Genomic DNA, 18292 nt, shown 5'->3' with positions numbered 1-18292 from the left:
TGGGGTTGTTGCGTTGCGATTAGATCGTTTTAAAATTTTAATTTGAAATTTTCAGTTTACGTAATTTTAATTAATTTTAAAATTAATAATTTAAATTATTTTCTTGGATTTTAATTTTGAATATTGTAATTATAATAAATTTTATTTATTCTAATTATTTTACTAAAATTAAAATCATGAATTAATTTAAATACGACTGAAATTAAATTAAATTTGTGGATTCAATTATAAATTTATATGAGCTTTAAATTTTAATTAAATTTGTATGTTTCCGGTTAGACTAGAAATACATTTTTATGTTTAAAATTAGTAAAGCATATGAATTTATTGGTTTAAGTGGGAGCCCTTTTAGTCATAAACTCTTGATTAGGTCTACAAATCCTTAAGGTTAAAACAACTTGATTAGAATTAATAAGGACTGAATAATTTGTAGATTATTGGTGCCCTTGATTAATTGCTGCAAATGTTTATGTGATGCATAATGTGTTTTACTAACCAGCTATGTGGGCCATTCATGTTAATGAATGGGTGAATGGTATATATTGTATATGTACTGTTTTGCAGGTTATGAAGTGACTAGTATGGCCCAAATAGGATAGAAAATATGGTCTGCGTACCATTAATTTGAATGTAATTGGTCTAAAGTACCAAAATTGTTTTTCAATTCAAATATGGTCTGCGTACCATCAAATAGTTGTAATTAGTTTTAATTATAGCTTATCCTATTTGAAGAAAATGGTGTCTCCCACGGAGATTTTGAAGACGGACTTTGAAGTTGAAGCTTCAAGATGAAGTCGGGCCATACTAGATCACATTTATCTTATGCATGTTTTAAGTTATTTATTGCTTTAAATATGTCTTAAATATGCATGAGATCAAAGCTTGATTATGTTGCATGATTAAGGATTTTAGTTCACTTAAAATCTAACCAACATAGTAAGAGCCTTAAGTTCCAAACTTAAAAATTGAGTTAAAAGGTGCCATGCCAAAATATACACTTGCTTGGATATCCTTTACATCAATCTAGTAATAGTTTTCGCTCAGCGAGGTGTTACTTATTGGTCCTAAAGGGGCAAGGTACACAAATAATTGTGAGTACATGTTAGTTTTGGTGAAACTCAACGATATAAGTAAGGAGTCCTTTTATGTCGTGGCAAAATCGATAGGTTTACCTAATAAGTTCTTAGACGTACCTATAAACCAAGAATAGTTTCTAGACTATTAGCAAAAGGCTTTTGCTTACCTAAAGTGTTTTAGAATTAAGTCGACAAACTGTGCTTAATTCTTCAATGATTTTAGGATCTTGGAATCATTTTATTCACACCTGCCGGAACACATAGCTTGAATAAAATGCTTAATGAACATTGAATTATGCATGTATGCTAGAATTTAAGTTTATTAAGAGAAACTGTGAATGGTTATTTATTTGTTTATTCTTTTCAATTGTAGTTTTAACTATGGCAAACAACAATTCATTCAACATTCGATCAATTCTCGAAAAGGAGAAGTTGAGCGGGAAAAACTTCCTTGACTGGCAAAGGAACTTGCAAATAGTTCTTATGCAGGAAGAAAAGGAGTATGTCCTGGAAGAGGAGATTCCCGAAGCCGCAGGCGACGGGGTCACTCAGGCAGCCCTCAATCGTTGGATTGATGCCAACAAGGATGTGAAATGTCTAATGCTCGCCACCATGAGTGCAGATCTGCAGAAAACGTTCATCAACTCAGATGCTTTCACAATCATCAGTGAGTTAAAGAACATGTTCCAAGATCTGGCTCGAGTCGAAAGATTCGAGACTCATAGGCAAATTCTTGAGACCAAGCTTAAGAAAGGCGAGCCGTAAGTCCACATGTTCTCAAAATGATTGGACTCATTGAGAATATGAGTCGGCTGGATCAGCAATTCTCTGAGGAAATGGATGTAGACACCATCCTCCATTCTCTTCATAACGGGTATGATCAGTTTAACCTGAACTACAGTATGAATGGTCTGGACAAAACGCTCACTGAGCTTCACGGTATGCTGAAAACCGCTGAAAAGACGCTCAAAAGTGATAAGCAAGATGTGCTTATGGTGCGTGGGGGCAAGTTCAAGAAATCTGGTAAGAAGAGGAATGCTAAGAAAGGTGGCAACAAGGCCAGCCCAACTAAGAAAACTGGCGCCAAGTCTGAAAAGAGGAAGGTCAGCAACCCACTTCTGAATCCGAATGCTTCTACTGCAAGAAGAAGGGGCATTGGAAGAGAGATTGCTTGAAGCTAAAGGAAGATCAGAAGAACGGAACAGTCGTTCCATCTTCAGGTATTTTCGTTATAGACTGTATACTTGCAAATTCAACTTCTTGGGTATTAGATACAGGTTGTGGCTCACACTTATGTTCCAATCCACAGGGACTAAGAAGAAGTAGAAAGTTAAGCAAGGGTGAAGTCGACCTACGAGTGGGAAATGGAGCACGGATTGCTGCATTAGCTGTAGGAACTTATTATTTGTAGTTGCCCTCCGGGCTAGTTTTGGAACTGGAAGAATGTTTCTATGTTCCAAGTCTTACTAAAAACATCATTTCAGTTTCTTGCTTAGATGCTAAGGGATTTTCCTTTTTAATAAAAGACAATAGTTGTTCGTTTTATTTTAAAGAGATGTTTTATGGATCTGCTAGATTTGTCAATGGACTTTATTTATTAGATCACGACAAACAAGTTTATAACATAAATACCAAAAAGGCCAAAAATGATGATTCAGATCTCACCTATCTGTGGCATTGTCGATTAGGCCATATAAACTTGAAACGCTTAGAAAGACTTCAAAAGGAAGGAATTCTAGAACCATTTGACTTAGATGATTATGGTAAATGCGAATCATGTTTACTTGGCAAAATGACAAAGCAACCTTTCTCAAAAGTTGGAGAAAGAGCAAATGAACTATTGGGTTTAATCCATACAGATGTATGTGGACCAATGAGTACAAATGCTAGAGGTGGTTTCAGCTACTTTATCACTTTCACTGATGACTTCAGTAGATATGGTTATGTCTACCTAATGAAGCATAAGTCTGAATCCTTTGACAAATTCAAGGAATTTCTTAGTGAAGTAGAGAATCAATTAGGCAAGAAGATTAAGGCACTGCGATCTGATAGAGGCGGTGAATATCTGAGCTATGAATTTGATGACCATCTGAAAGAATGTGGAATTCTATCAGAATTGACTCCTCCTGGAACACCACAATGGAACGGTGTGTCGGAACGAAGAAACAGAACCTTGCTAGACATGGTCAGGTCAATGATGGGTCAGGCCGAACTTCCATTAGAATTTTGGGGACATGCACTAAAAACAGCTGCACTCACTATAAATAGAGCTCCGTCTAAAGCTGTCGAAAAGACTCCATATGAGTTATGGTTTGGAAAGCCTCCAAATGTGTCTTTTCTTAAGATTTGGGGATGTGAAGTATACGTCAAACGATTAATTTCAGACAAACTTCATCCGAAATCTGACAAATGTATCCTTGTGGGCTATCCAAAGGAAACAAAGGGGTATTACTTCTACAATACATCTGAGAACAAGGTGTTTGTTGCTCGAGATGGTGTCTTTTTGGAGAAAGATCACATTTCCAAAATGACAAGTGGGAGAAAAGTAGACCTCGAAGAAATTCGAGTCGAACAACAAACTCTAGAGAATGCTCAAGATGACATTCAGGATGAAACTCAGAGATCTTTAGAAGTATCTGGTGAGAATCATGGTCAATCTAGAAATGTTACCCCGCGTAGATCGCAAAGATATAGATCTCAACCGGAAAGGTACTTAGGTATTTTGACGAACGAGAGCTATGATGTTCTATTACTTGAAAGTGATGAACCTGCGACTTTCAAACAAGCTATGACGAGCCCTAGCTCCAAGCAATGGCAAGAAGCCATGCAATCTGAATTAGACTCCATGTCTGAAAACCAAGTATGGGATTTGGTCGATTTGCCAGATGGCTACCAAGCCATTGGAAGCAAATGGGTTTTCAAACTGAAAAAGGACAAGGATGGGAAACTTGAAGTTTTCAAAGCTAGATTGGTTGCAAATGGTTACAGGCAAGTCCACGGTGTGGATTACGATGAAACCTTTTTACCAGTTGCAATGCTAAAGTCTATTCGGATAATGTTAGCGATCGCTGCATATTACGATTACGAAATATGGCAGATGGATGTCAAAACTGCTTTCTTAAACGGCGTTTTAACAGAAACTGTGTTTATGACACAACCTGAAGGTTTTGAGGATCCAAAGAATGCTAAAAAGGTATGCAAGCTAAAGAAATCAATCTACGGATTGAAGCAGGCATCCAGGAGCTGGAATATACGTTTTGATGAAGCAGTCAGTGACTTTGGTTTCATCAAGAACGCAGACGAATCTTGTGTATACAAGAAGGTCAGTGGGAGAAAAATTGCTTTCCTAGTATTATATGTCGACGACATATTACTTATCGGAAATGACATTCCTATGTTGAACTCTGTCAAGATTTGGCTTGGGAAATGTTTTTCGATGAAGGATCTAGGAGAAGCACAGTACATATTGGGCATCAAGATTTACAGAGATAGATCTAAAAAGATGATTGGACTTAGTCAAAGCACTTATATCAATAAGGTACTTGATAGGTTCAAGATGGCAGACTCCAAGCGAGGCTACCTACCCATGTCTCATGGAATGACTCTAAGCAAGACTCAGTGCCCAAAAACACTTGATGAGCGTAGACGAATGAATGGGATTCCATATGCATCATTGATTGGTTCAATAATGTATGCTATGATATGTACACGCCCGGATGTTGCGTACGCACTCAATGCTACGAGTTGATACCAGTCAGACCCAGGAGAGGCGCATTGGACTGCTGCCAAGAATATTCTGAAGTACCTGAAAAGGCACAAAGATGACTTCCTGGTCTATGGTGGAGATGATGAATTAATTGTTAAAGGCTACACGGACGCAAGTTTCCAAACCGACAAAGATGATTTCAGATCACAGTCTGGGTTTGTCTTCTGCCTCAACGGAGGTACAGTAAGCTGGAAAAGTGCTAAGCAAAGCACCATTGCGGATTCTACAACTGAAGCGGAGTACATTGCTGCACATGAAGCAGCAAAGGAAGCTATATGGCTAAGGAAGTTCATAGGCGAACTTGGTGTTGTCCCCTCCATTAAAGGACCAATAGCCCTATATTGTGATAATAACGGAGCTATTGCACAGGCAAAGGAGCCTAGACACCACCAGAGAGTCAAGCATGTACTTCGTAGATTTCACCTTCTACGAGAGTTCGTTGAAAGAAAATAAGTCGAGATAAGCAAGATTGGAACTGATGACAACATATCAGATCCATTGACTAAACCTCTGCCGCAGGCGAAGCACAACTCGCACACTGCAGCTATGGGAATCAAGCATATTGGAGAATGGCTTTGATGTCCTTATTTAATGTTTTAAAGTTTTTAGAGTTTAAATCTCTGTAAAACATTATTGGTTAATCATTCACAATAAATGAATAGAATTCATTTTTCCATTTAATTTGTGGTTTATTAAATGATGAGTCCCTTCAATTTGACGATATATTCAAGATAGACTGTCAGGACCAGTCCTGTGACTAAGAAATGTCTATCAAGTGAACTTGAATGTCAAAGGTTGAAAATGGTCCCTAGTCGGAGTTTTCTATAAAATTGGACGAATAGAAAACGTTAGACGACTAGAATGCAAGATGACTAGTAGTTCTGTTTCTTGAACTATGTGGACATGGCAATGTCATAATCATTTGCATAGATACTTACTTTGGGAAGACTAGTATCGGACAAGACCTATGAAACTTTACTGTAAGAGATGAAAATCTGTCATAAGTAAATTTCATTAAAATTATTAGACACTAAATCCTCAATGCCTGAGTGATTTGAGATTACTTGTTTGAGAACTGGTTGCTTTGACGTTGACCAACCGTCGCACCGTAAAAGGAGACTATAAAGGCAATTCTCAGGTAATCACCTATCAAACGAAGTCTAATCTCAAGATCGCAAGATTGGGATTGTCCTCCCATAAATCGGGATGAGATGCTTAAAAGTCGTACAAGGCCACTCGGAGAGCTAGAAACTGTGAAATGCATGGCCGTGCTCGGATGAATCATAGGCTATGATTATCTGTTAATTTGATCAGTTGAACTCTGAAACCGAGAAACACCTCTGGACATAATAAGGATGACAAATCTTACCTTATGTTCAAGAGCAAGCATCGAGCGACAAAGGAATTAGGAAATGCACACTTGTCCCTAAGGACAAGTGGGAGACTGAAGGAAATAATGCCCTTGGTCCAAGTATGCATTCTATGTTAAAGTCTAATAAATGCGGTTCAGTATTAATTAACAAGTTAATAATTCAGTGAGATCAAGTGAGCTGAATGCCTAGCTAGAGGCCGCTTCAGTTCAAGTGGAATTAATGATATTAATCCACAGCTTACTCTTGACTGAACCCGTAGGGTCACACAAATAGTACTTAAACAAATCAAGTATTTAATGGCATTAAATACTCTATCTATGGATATTCGGAATCGACGGATCTTGGTTTCAGTGGGAGCTGAGATCGTCACAAGCAAGAAATGAATACTCCGGAAACGATGATATTGCCGGAAACGGAAATATGGATCGTATCGGAAATATAAATATTATCCAAGTCGTAGATGTTGCCGGAAACGGAAACATGGTACGTATCGGAAAATATTATCGGAAATGGAAATATTGCCGGAATCGGAAATATTGCCGGAAACGGAAATATTGTCAGAATCGGAAATATTTTCGGAATCGGAAAATAAATCCGGAAACGGAAATATTAAATATTAGTTCGAAACGGAAATTAATTCCGGAATCGGAAATATTAAATATTGTTCGTATCGGAAATGAATTCCGGAATCGGGAATTTAATTGGAAGCGTATCGTACGAATTAGCATCGGACGAGGCCCGCTAGACGAAGGCCCAGCACGAAGCCAGGCCATCGCCCAGCGAGCCGCACGCACCAACGCACGCCTCGACCAGGCCCAGCGTAAGGCCAGACCCAGCCAAGGGCGCGCGCGCGCGCAGCACAGCAGCGTGGGTTGTGCACCTGTCGTGGGCCGCAAGGCCTGCGCGGGTGCACGGCTTGTGCGATGGTTGTGCGGGAAATCCTAATCCTATTAGGATTTGTGCAAAGATTAAAATCCTAAACCTATTAGATTTGCTTTGTTATTTAGAGTCCTAATAAAGTTCTAATTAGCAAATCCACATCCTAGTAGGATTACAATTCCTTTTCCATACTCTTATAAATAGGTGCCTAGGGTCACAATTTATGGGTACGATTGAAGTATTCAAAGGGTAAGTTTTTGAAATAAAAATCAGCCATACACTTGCAATAATAACCGAAATTCCCAAGCACCTTAAGGGCGATTCTAGTTGGTCTAACTTGAGGCGGATCCGGACGTACTGTGGACTATCTACGGAGGGACGACATTTGGAGTCCTAAAAACTTGTTCTTGTTCGGTTCGGGCGCAGCTAGGGAAGGCACGCTACAACATGTATGCATCTATTCTATGCTAAATGATTATGTGTAAATAATATGCTTTCCTGGCTTTATGGTTTTTCCGCATGATTTATGAATTGTCATATGTATTATAACCTAACACTAGAATCGCCCTTAAGGTTACTAGAAATTTCGGCTATTGTGTTTGCAACTGTATGGCTGATTTTTCTTTCAAAAACTTACCCTTTGAATACTTCAATTGTGTCTATAAATTATGACCCTAGGCACTTATTTACACTACTACAAAAAAGGGCATAGAGTACTGTTGAAATACACCTTATAGGACGCCTTAGAGGCGTTCTCCAACTCAGCGCGCTATAAAGTTTATAAAACGGGTAAAAGAAGCGTTATATATACCTAGTTATAAAGTACGATGATAAGAGATAAGCGTCCTCTATTCCCTTCCTAAAATCAGAAAATGGAGAAGGAATATAGAACGCTTAACGTACATAACCGTCTCCTATACTTTATTATAAAGCGCGCCTTCCGTACATAACCGTCCTCTATTCTTTCTGTTAAATATTGAGATACAGAACATCTTCCGTACATAGGCGTACTATATACTTCATGTTTAATATTAAGATAGAAAGTCGTTTCCTTACACAACCATTCTATATTCTACCCCTTTTTTTAATATTATTTAAAAATAGCAGCACACGCATCCCTAAAATAGGATACAATTCTAGTATGTAAACCAAATCTAAAAAGATATAATAAAAATGATATCCACACGATCTGTCCAAAAATCCTTTCATTAAATAACGAAATAATATTGTTTATTCAATAACAATCCTATTAATCATTGATAAAATATAAATGATCCAAGGTACATCAAAAAAAAAATCCAATATCACTACAAAAAAAAACAGATTCTGCAGCAAGAACAGATTATGTAGCAACAACAGCTTCTGCAGCAACAACAGAAACCAGACTTGGTTCATCTGCAGGACTGAACTGAGGTAACCATCTCCTTGAGCTAGCTTAAGTCACAATAGATCATCGTCATCATGATCTTCCTCTTCATCATTATTTGGTCGGTGATATTCGCTAACGTATGAGATCCACCTCTCCCTTAGCTCGTCAATCGTAGTTTGAGAATACGTGGGAGCTTTGATAAAATACTACAAGACAAGTTAAAATGTAAGAGTAAGAAATGAACATGATAGCAAGCAGAAATAGTATTTAACAAAGAACATGCAGCAAGCAACAGAACCAGTAAGTGATGAGTATATACAAGCAGGAAAGTACATATACAACCAGGACAGTTCATATACAAGCAGGTCAGAACCAGTAAGTGATGACTAATATTTGCAATTAGATGTGCTAAGTCACGCTTAAAATTTCTCAACTCAAGCAAAGTAAGTGCGAGCAGGAAGTAATGAGTATATACAAGAAGAAAAGTTTTACCGCAGGTTTATTGATGCAGGTGTGAGGTGTGAAGATTCATCTGCAGGTGGCTGATTCTGCCTATAATTTTCTCGGTATTTCTTTCATTGAACTTGTAATTAAACCTTCCTCTATCTGCTACAAAGGCCATAGGCTCAGTATGAGATGCATTCAAATTAAATTCAATGCGTCTAACTTTCCTACGACACTTATGACTCCATGAGATACACATTTCCCTAATATGCCACTTACTGTCAAATTGACCCCAAGATAGATAAATTGAGTATCTGTAACTTTTACCAGGTCCAAAAGCTCTAGCACAAACAGTATGCATCCGAATCACACTGTTCATTTTCCTCTCAACTCAATTTTTAGAGGTCTAGAGTCTTCACACCTTTGTACCTGAGTAGAGAGTCACGCTGTGTACATATCAAGAAAGAGTAACCGGAATGGAAGCAAATCTTTGCTATTACTCGACAATATAAGCAAATAATTGCAGCACGGTACAGGGATAAAATTTCAGTACCATCAAATTCACATTCTCACTATAGTTAGAGCAATGAAAATGTTTATCAATAAGCCTACAAAATCTTGGATTGATCTGTTACAACGCAATCCCATAGCATACTAAAGATTAAAGCAACAGAAATTCTAACGTTTGTCAAACAATTAGCGGAGACCTTTAAATATTCAAGCAAACCCAAGAGAATTACCTCCAAGTGGGTCAGCATGTCAACTACAACACCCAAGTCGTATGTAAATGCCTTAGTAATCATCATTACCATGTACTCTGACTTATGTAAATGCCAAGCAGACTCAGCAAATGCCTTAGTAAGCAGACTCAGTAAGCAGACTCATGACTTATGTCAAGCAGACTCAATAAATGCCTTAGTAATCATCATTACCATGTACTCTGTGTATATAATGTAGTCGCGTCATATCTAGCATAAGTACACCTAATGGAGAATGAATGACTTCAGTAGTAATGAAGGTTAACATGCTTAGGGACAAGGGAAGATCTAGGAAATAGGGAAAAAGTCTGAAAAGATTCACTATGATACATGTGTACTTTGATTTGCTGCAGTCTGAAAAGTTCACCCACTGCTTTTCTGCTAAGTTACTCAGGCTCATTTACTTAAGATAACCCTAGCTCTTCTATATTCAGACATGACTATGTCAGTATGTCTGTATGTTCACTTGACATTTCATTTTGGATCCAATAAATGTAGAATTTTCAGTTTATAGCAGGGAGGTGCAGACAGACAGGTTATGTAAAAATTCTCTAGAGCAAATATATATATATATATATATATATATATATATATATATATATATATATGACAACAAGAAAGAAGCTACAAGATGATAAGTAGAAGCTGGTTTTCTTTAGCCATCTTTCCATTTTAAAGTCTTATTAAGAATATGTTTCTCCAAATAGAAATTTATACACAAATTTACATTATTTGGCCACCTTGCCATTTCAGTAATATAGTTGTACGTACCTTCCTAGCATAGCCACCATATGCCATACCACCAATTAGAGAATTGCATGAACTAGATATTTCTCAGGTCAAGATCTCATCATCCGGGTTCCCTGCAAAACGGGTTTAATAAAGGGTTAAGTATTTCAATTAAAGACAAAACTAGAGCAATAAGGACACTTAAAGGGTCAGAATATTACTCATGGTTTGAAAAAGTCTGTGTTCCTTCAACCCTTTTATTGTGTGAGCATTTGTGCCACCAGCCAATTAAAGAAATCATGTGAAAGTTAACTATTGATAGAAACAAAAGAAGATAGAAAAAAGAAAAAAAACAGCAACAGAAAATTGACCATAAATACACTTCACTGAAAGCAATTATTCTGAAAACATCTAAGAAGAGGATACATTTTATTTTTATTGCTTTTTAGTTCAACTTTGTTCTATTAATCGAAACCTAACTAACCATCATCGACTTAAGTTGCAAGGAGTAAACAAAAACTCCTTATGTAGGACTTATACCTGAAAACTGAGCTTAACTTTACAAGGAATAAACAGAGAGCTGTGCTAAGCTAGTCTTAATTGTCGTCTGTTGGGCAGGAAAAACAGCGCTCAACTCTTACCAATTACCAAACAACCAATTATGAGCCCCCTCACTACTCAAACATCAAGAGAACATCAAATATACAACTTTTTCTAAGAGTGGAGGTCAGGTAAATGCATTTTATCCATAAGGCAGAAAGGGTCTGATATTTATATTCAATGTCTGGTAAATGTTAAGGGTGTCCACCACATTTGGATTCCCGAAGGAAAGAAACTATCACCTCGACTAGTCTGATTATGTACCGTGATTAGTGTTATGAACTACATTCATCAGCAAAGCTGCAGAGGCGATGTTCCACTTCAATGGCCTCGTCTACATGTTATATGATGCAAATTTATGGATAAGGCACTCAGGGTTATATTGCCTGGCTATAGGCTCAAAGAAAGTGAGGGTAAGGTGTCCGTATTAGCATTTCACCAACAAAGGAATGCTCACATTGGGTATGATCTGAAGAACAACTTGTTCAGTTTAGCCTATTCAGGAGCTTGTCCTGACGACACTGTCGATTTTCGGCAAAGGTGAAGGCAGCATGCGCTTATTCTAACAACTACACATTGCATCTACATATAACACTCAATAGACAACAAACCAGTACTAAAAGTAGAAAATTCAAAGATAATCCAGATCCTTGAAGAATTCAATTTTTCATTATCCCCTTTCTTTCCCTAACTGCAAATTTCAATTTAATCAAACTTAAATCATATTAACTAAAAAATTCAGTTTAATTTGACTAAATTCACCAGATTTTTTTGCAATAATCCTACTAAATTAAATGTAATTCGATTTAATTATTACACCCTCCTTTATGATTCGACCTAAAACATCAATTCGACATTACAATTTCGTAATTAAGAACATTATTAGTTGCAGGATAAAGATTTAGAACAAAACTAAGAATACTAACCTCGAAATTCGGAGTGTGGAGAGGCGATGGTCACCAGAGGTTGAAAAGAAGCAGCGGAACAGTAGCGCGGTGGCGGTACATTTGTGCGGCGGTGATCTGGTGGTGGTGCGCGATTATAGTCTAGATTTTGCGGGAGATTGAATTTGGGGGTTTTGTTAGAAGGGTTTTTGTTTTGCACGATTATGGTTAAGGTTTTGTAGGAGATAGAGTAGAATGTTTAGGTTTTGGTTTTGCTAGAGGTTTTTTATTCTAAGGTTTGATTAATTTAATCCCGCAGAATTAGTTTTTTTTTTTTTTAATGAGAATATAGTACGCAGTTATCAAGGACTTAAAACACCGCTCTATATGTTATTGATTTAAATATTGTATATATTAAATTTTTTTTTTTATTATGGTAAAAAATATGAAACGGTTAAGTGATGTAACCGTTCTGTATTCTTTCTCCCATAGAACTGTTATTAGAGAAAACCGTATTCTATTATCCTATGAAACGCTTAAAACACTTAACCGTACTCTATTTAGCGTTACATATTCTAACTTTTGTAGTAGTGTTATAGAGGTATGAAAAAGGAATTATAATCCTATTAGGATATTAATTAGTTTAATTAGAATCCTGCTAGGACTCTATTACACTAGTGGAAAAAGGCTCATTTGCATCGGTGAATTTGCGTCGCAACCATAGACATGCGACGCAAATGAAAAATTTTAGCTTTAATTTTAGTCATTTGCGTCGCAGTATTACTAAACTGCGAGGCAAATGACTTTAAAATGTTCTTAAAGTCATTTGCGTCGCAGATTAGTAGAGCTGCGACGCAATTGAGTCACTCATTTGCCTCGCAATATTACTAAACTGCGAGGCAAATGACTTTAAAAACCTCTTAAAGTTATTTGCATCGCAGTTTAGTAATACTGCGAGGCAAATGAATTTGAAACTTTTCAGAATTTGGTTTGGCACTCACCTAGCTATTCTCACTTTGCTCTAACCTAAATCGAATGTCTGCTTCTCCTTTCACTGCCTTGTCCTCCTAGCCCGCTTCCTTCCTTGGTCCAACTTCTCACTGCACCCAGGCCAACTGCGACGGCCGTTCTTCCTCCGGCAAGCATACTCGTCCTCCGGCCTCTTCTCCCTGCGCGCTGAACCTCGTCTCCTCCTGCGCAGTGGTTGTCCTCTTCTCTGTCGTTCTCACTGCCGCCGCATCTCCTCGCTGCACACTGTCGTCGCGGCTAACAGCCGCCGCTGCTCTCACAGCCGCCGCGGCTCTCACATCCGTCGCAGCTCACAACCCCTGCACACCGCCCCTGCACACCTCCCTTACTACCACCGCCCCCTGCACGCCGTCCCTGCTCACAGCCACCGCCCCCTGTGTCGTCTGTCCTCTCTTCAATAATTAATTAGGTATTATTTACATTTAAGATTGAATTTTAATCTTGATATTATTTAGTTGAATTTTAATTGTGCAATTTAATTATTATTGTGGATATTTTGATTGAATTTTAGTTGTTCATTTTAGTTGAATTTTAAGATTGAATTATGAAAGGTGCACACCCGAAAATAGAAGAACCGGAACATGGATATTGATGACAGGTGCATCTCACTAAATCTCCCTTTGATATGTTCTATAAATCCAGAGAGGGGAAGAAATTATATGAATTATTATGAATTTATGATAGAAATGGGCCAATTTGGCATTTCTCTTTGCATTTGTATTTAATATGGATCAAATATAAGGAAATTGCTAAATGTCGCCCTCAGGGGACTATGTATCACAGGCCTTAAATTAGAAATACTATGAATTATTAACTTTGAACAAATTGTAATTATGTCATAATTCCGAAACTGATACTATTTTTGGAAATATAAGGGATAGCAAAACACTTGATTTTAAACTAACACCAACGAAGGAAAATCTCGCAATTTTCACCCTTCAATGGAACTTTTTTTTTCTTTCTTTTTTGAGTTATTTGTTGTGGAGCTTTTTGTATATAGAAAGAACTGCAGGAAAAGACACTGCCAAAGTATATTATGAAAAATTCAAAACCCTGTCGTCATCATCGTTATGAAAGAAAGAAAAAGAGATTGTCCATTTCTTATTAATCTAGGTACCTCTCCTCTTTGACAAAGATTATATGAGGGTACATGAATCTTGAGATATTTGATTATTTCTCGGGAAAATTTCCATTTGATTACCTATTAAGGGAACTGGAGCCTCTTCATCCTTTCCCACAACATTTCTCTATGTTAAGTAGTTAAATTAGTGATTGAAATTAAGCATACATGTGATTTGGTTTAAGATTCATATTGAAAGAAGCATCAATATTCAGGTAATAATGATATGAGTATCTGATTTTACTATGGTAACATTTTTATTAATGTTTTACCTTAAATATGATGCTGTATGGTAATTTCGTTTATTGAGACTTGTGATTTGGGGTAACAGGCAATATCTGTCGAAGGATTGAAGAATTCCCTACAGACAGACTACATACAAAAAGTAAGTATATGATAAAACCTGCCTCATATTTGATTTTGTAGTTAGTTTGTGGACTATAAGTTTGCAATCAATCATGTGCTCAACTAATCGTCATATGTTCCCTTGCAGATTCTTGGTCTAGGTATCTGTGCTGACACAATGATTGGTGATGCTATGAGGAGAGGCATCTCAGGTGGTCAAAAGAAAAGATTGACTACAGGTGCTTCAGTTAAAAACAACTGTTGTAAAACTTAAATCTGATCATGCCCATTATTCTGAAGAATCATGGTAATAATGGAATTTTGCAGGTGAGATGATTGTTGGGCCGATTAAGGCGTTCTTTATGGATGAAATTACGAATGGCTTGGACAGTTCTACTTCATTTCAGATTGTTTCATGTGTTCAACAGTTGGTCCATGTAACAGATGCATCTGCATTGATTTTTTTGAGAGCTGTGGTTTTAGGTGTCCTAAGAGGAAGGGAATAGCTGACTTTCTACAGGAGGTAAGAGTTTCCAACTCTGGTATCTGGTGATGCACACTTACCATTCTGAAGTGACTGCAATTTTCTCTAGCTTCCATGAATTTTTTCTTGAGTTAAACTTTCCATCCCTTTATACCTTAGTTACAGGTTATTTCACAAAAATGTATATAGCTTCTTCTGGGAATCTAGGATAGTTAACAAAACAGTAGCTATGAAACTTTAAGGTTATGATTTAAACTTCAAATCTCCTAATAAAAAGCACAGATTTTTTATTGATTGAGTCCACTGCTTGTTAAACATAGTTCCAATTTTTTTTCTTAATTTATTTGCTGCCTGATTTGTTTTTTTTTCACCCTTTTTTTTTTTTGCAGTTGGTCATTTTAGCTCTGTAAAAATGACTGTATATATGCGTACTCGGATGCATGTGGACATTCTTCTTGCTAATTATTATTTGAACGCCCTGTTCTATGGTCTTATCGTGCTTCTTACTGACTGATTTCCAGAAGTGTCTGACTATCATGAGACTTCCTGTTTTCTTCAAAAACGTTGTAACTAAAATATTAAAAAACGAATTTTTTTTTTTAAAAAAAAAGTCATTTGCAACGCACATTTAGCTAATGTGCGTGGCAAATGACTTTTTTTTTTCGCCTAAAAGTCATTTGCGTCGCACATTTAGCTAATGTGCGTTGCAAATGACTTTTCAGGCATGGTGCTGAAAAGTCATTTGCGTCGCACATTTAGCTAATGTGCGTTGCAAATGACTTTTCAGGCATGGTGCTGAAAAGTCATTTGCAACGCACATTTGCTAAATGTGCGACGCAAATAAGGTTCATTTGCGTCGCACAAATGTGCGACGCAAATGACTTTTAGTCATTTGCGTCGAGAGCTTTTGCCACGCACGATGTGCGACGCAAATGTGCTTAAAAGTGCGATGCAAATGACCCTTTTTCCACTAGTGTTAATTAATCATTATCTAATAGTTTTAGGATTTAATCATATTTCGAATCCCGATTGCTTTAGGATTCCCGCACGAGCATTGCACGAGCATCTTACACCCGCGCAAGCCTTGCGGCCCACGCTAGGCGCACAGCGCTCGGCCCACTACTACTGTGCTCTCGCGCGCGCGCCCTTGGCCTTGGCTGGGCCTGGTCGAGGCTTGGCGTGCGATGGTGCGTGTGGCTCTCTGGGAGATGGCCTGGCTTCGTGCTGGGCCTTCGTCTAGCGGGCCTCGTCCGATGCTAATTCGTACGATACGCTTCCGATTGAATTCCCGATTCCGGAATTCATTTCCGATAAGAACAATATTTAATATTTCCGATTCCGGAATTAATTTCCGTTTCAAACAAATATTTAATATTTCCCTTTCCGGAATTATTTTCCGATTCCGATAATATTTCCGATTCTGACAATATTTCCGTTTCCGGCAATATTTCCATTTCCGATAATATTTTCCGATACGTACCATGTTTCCGTTTCCGGCAACATCTACGACTTGGATAATATTTATATTTCCGATACGATCCATATTTCCGTTTCCGGCAATATCATCGTTTCCGGAGTATTCACTTGCTTGTGACGATCTCAGCTCCCACTGAAACCAAGATCCGTCGATTCCGAATATCCATAGATAGAGTATTTAATGCCATTAAATACTTGATCCGTTTACGTACTATTTGTGTGACCCTACGGGTTCAGTCAAGAGTAAGCTGTGGATTAATATCATTAATTCCACTTGAACTGAAGCGGCCTCTAGCTAGGCATTCAGCTCACTTGATCTCACTAAATTATTAACTTGTTAATTAATACTGAACCGCATTTATTAGACTTATCATTGAATGCATACTTGGACCAAGGGCATTATTTCCTTCAAGTTAACCGGCTTTTTGGGGGTTTAGTTATCTTTTATTTTTGTTTACTTTATACTCCCAATTAATTTTTCTTTTGAATTTGCCCATAAATAATATAAAATGTTGCTCTTGATGGTTTAATTTTGATACATACACGATACAGCATAGTAATACTTTAAGTTCATTTTTTTTACACATTTTAGTATTTTAATTACGTTTACTTTTTGACAACATAAACTCCAATGGTCGGAATTTTTTATTATGCATGCTTGTTATGACGCATTATCTTCTCAAGTTACACACTCGCTACATATTTCTTACTCCAATGATAAGTTAATTATTAATTAATTATTTTAATTAATTTTTATTCAATTCATAGTTTCAACGTAATAATGAGAAACTACGGTAATTTAAAAATTTAAAAATTACAATTGAGTATAGTAAGATAGTGGTCCGACTTGTAGGGATAATAGACGCAAAAATTTGCATTGTTAGACGCCTTTATTGCACGCGTTACTCTTCTCCTCCACGTCACTTTCACGCACACGGTTTTAGAGTATGTTAAATTCTTGGTTGATCGAGTTTGCCAAGCAAATTCGTTTAACACAACGAATTCGCGTAGCTAAGAGATCGGATTAACAATATCTGCAACAAGGTTCAACTAATTTCTTTATATTTGTAATATTTGCGAGCAAGTCTTTTAAAAACTTTGAAGTTGCTAAGAGGCTAAAAATATAAGTAAATTGTCAATCGGTTCATTATTAAAAAAATTCAAAGCGGTTCACTGTGTAAAAAAATTAAACCGGTTAATTGGTTTTAAAAAAACTCAAACCGGTTTATTGGTTTTTAATTGAAATTAAAAAAATTAGCTACTTTTTTTTGAAAACTAATTAAAGAATAGCTACTTTGGAGAATACAATTTAAAACTAACCGTTTTGGTAAATAAAATTTTGAAAGTAGCTAGTTTGGTAAAAAATTCGCCCGTAATTTCGCTTAGTGATAAATTTGGTGCATCTACATGTCGATCAAGAGGATGGCCTCCAAAAAAAGGTTGCACAATCTCCTTGTATTCTTATACACTTTCGTATACTCCCTCCGTCCCGGAATACTTGACCTGTTTTCCTTATCGGGTTGTCCCTTAATACTTGATCTGTTTCTAAAAATGGAAATATCTAACAATATTATATTATTTCTCACTCCACCCCTATTAACCCACCTACCCCCTACTCCATACAAAAAATAATTAAAAATTCAACCCCTACTCTCCCCAACCTTACCCCTTTACACATTTCCCACTAACTACATTAAAATAATACCCCACTATCTACTACTACCTATTAAATTAAATAAGTCAATTCAAGTCCCTTAAACTCTGTGCCGGTCAAACCGGGTCGAGTATTCCGGGACGGAGGGAGTATTAATATGATTTGGTGTGCCGCAACACTACGAAGTGATGTGTGAGTGCAGTTTACAACTCCACGTACACCACATGGCACATGCAGTATATAGCAGTGTGTGCAACATTTGTAAGAGTTCGTATATATAAAAAGCAGCCCCATATATATATCCAA

General features: G+C 37.1%; 2 long non-coding RNA genes across 5 annotated transcripts; one reads left to right on the top strand and one right to left on the bottom strand.

Annotated features, from left to right (window-relative positions):
• Positions 1-8284: 8284 nt before the first annotated feature.
• LOC130472370 (uncharacterized) lies at positions 8285-12183 on the bottom strand. 3 transcript variants are annotated; one of them, XR_008932489.1, is made up of 6 exons: positions 11921-12183; positions 10616-10648; positions 10437-10528; positions 9235-9353; positions 8956-9069; positions 8285-8669 (listed from the first exon to the last, which is right to left on the bottom strand). It is a non-coding gene; the product is annotated as an uncharacterized lncRNA (long non-coding RNA). The 3 variants fall into 3 exon arrangements; XR_008932488.1 differs by having other exon boundaries at positions 8956-9072; positions 9235-9336; XR_008932487.1 differs by having other exon boundaries at positions 9235-9336; positions 11921-12180.
• Positions 12184-12556: 373 nt separating this feature from the next.
• On the top strand, positions 12557-15413 carry LOC130459481 (uncharacterized). 2 transcript variants are annotated; one of them, XR_008918895.1, is made up of 6 exons: positions 12557-13316; positions 13432-13505; positions 14359-14412; positions 14521-14611; positions 14700-14895; positions 15246-15413. It is a non-coding gene; the product is annotated as an uncharacterized lncRNA (long non-coding RNA). The 2 variants fall into 2 exon arrangements; XR_008918894.1 differs by having other exon boundaries at positions 12557-13505.
• Positions 15414-18292: the final 2879 nt, after the last annotated feature.

Source organism: Spinacia oleracea, chromosome 4 (assembly GCF_020520425.1).
Source record: "Spinacia oleracea cultivar Varoflay chromosome 4, BTI_SOV_V1, whole genome shotgun sequence".
In the NCBI taxonomy this organism is placed as follows: domain Eukaryota; kingdom Viridiplantae; phylum Streptophyta; class Magnoliopsida; order Caryophyllales; family Amaranthaceae; genus Spinacia; species Spinacia oleracea.
Note: the sequence above shows the minus strand (reverse complement) of the source record. Positions and strands in the feature narration are given on the sequence as shown.